Below are 1795 nucleotides of genomic sequence, written 5' to 3' on the forward strand. Positions count from 1 at the left end.
AAGAAGTAGGGGATGAGAGACAAACTCACACACACACACAAGCTCCCTTTGTACACAAGGGGAAAGAGGAACAGATGTCAGCTCCCTAACCTAGATGCCCACAAGGTGTACTCAAATCCTATTGGATGGCCTTGGAGGTGGACCAATGAGAATTAGGCTAGAGTAAATCTAGTTTAATTAATTTAAAAACACTTAATAAAAGAACCAATAAGAATTAATCTCTCTAGAAGACTATTGGACAGTCTCCCAAGGGGACCAATGAGCATTCAGCAGCCCAATGGCTTGCCTGATTCCTATTGGCGGCCAGGAGGAGGCAAAAGGGGTCCAATGAGAGTTTAGTTGCATTTATTAATTACCTAAAGCTCTCACAAAAGGGGAAAGGGGGACACATGTCAGAAGGCTATCACTTATACTGCTTAATTACCATTGGCTATCTCTGGGGAGGTCCAATGAGGCTGCATCATGAGCAAATAGGAAGAGGGGTCGACCAAGAGAGAGAGAGGGGGCTGATTTTTCAAAGGTATTATTGACTCACACACACACACACACAAGTCGTGTGGAGTAAGAAGACTCTCTCTCTCTCTTCTCAAGCTTTAATGGAAAGCTTATCAGCTACTCCAAGCTTGTGAGAAGGGAGGCCTACACCAAAAACTCTTGGCTTTGTGATGCAAATCCAACCAAGAGCCAAGCTTCAATGCATGCTCATCTCCTCTACCATGCTAATTACTAAGCTAATCTATGCTAATATGAGTGCTTATGTGAGGAGATGTACATCTTTCTCGTAAGAATACTCCTTCTTCCTCTCAATCTACTCTCATACCCCGCTAGCTCTCACCATCTTCGAAGGTGTGTGAGGTCTTGGGTGTGAGAATGTGACGGAATTGTTGTTGTGAATTTGATAAGTGTTTTGCTTAGTGCATGAAGTTTCCATCTTCATTGCACTAGCTAGTCTTGAAGGAACACAAAGAATTGTATTGTACAATGTCTCTCTTGATGGGAGAAACCATAATACAAAGCCTTTTGGAGGGGGGACCGGCTCCATGTAAATCCGGTCCTCAACTGTTGTCAATAGCTTAATTTCTCTCTCTTTTGAAGTATTGTTCATGCTATCTAACTAGGCGTTATGCTTTTTGTTTCTCTCTCCACCCAAGCACTCTTGTTATTCTCATTAGGAATCTATTCTAATGAAATGCTCACTATGTTCATGCTATTTTTCGCGACACACAAGTTACTAGGCCATTAAATGTTACATTGGTATTAGAGCACAAGGTTTCTCTTTTCTTGCTCGAGAAGGGAGGTCTCAAGCTAGCGATAAACGGTTGGTATTATTAATTGCATGTGAGTAAGTAGAATAGGGATTTTTCAGCCTTGCAGTGCGCCTACCTTCCTGCAGTTAACATGGCATCACCGTCGAGAGCTATGGTCTTAATAGTGGATTCCTACAGGACTTGCCTATGGCTTAACCACTATTGAGCTATTAGAAGCTTGACAGGAGCCGGTGTTGTTTTGGTGTTGAACGACCCTCTCTTCTATTCCTTGCAATTAATGGTATGCGAGCCACGGGTACAATAGCTTGAGTGCTTTTTTGAAGGGGTAAAGAGGAGTAGCAACTAGGGCTTGAAGTGCCAAAGTACACCTAAAAGTTGTTAGAATGGCTGACAATAGTAAAGAGAGTGAAATTAATGTTGATAACTTTGATTTTGCTAATGATCAGGCTACTAATGATGCCCCGATGCTTGTTAACTATCTTGTTTCTAAGCTTCAACAAGCCATGGGCAATCCATCCCTCCAAAGT

This window comes from Adiantum capillus-veneris, chromosome 26 (genome assembly GCF_014529385.1).
Source record: "Adiantum capillus-veneris isolate H3 chromosome 26, ASM1452938v2, whole genome shotgun sequence".
NCBI lineage: Eukaryota > Viridiplantae > Streptophyta > Polypodiopsida > Polypodiales > Pteridaceae > Adiantum > Adiantum capillus-veneris.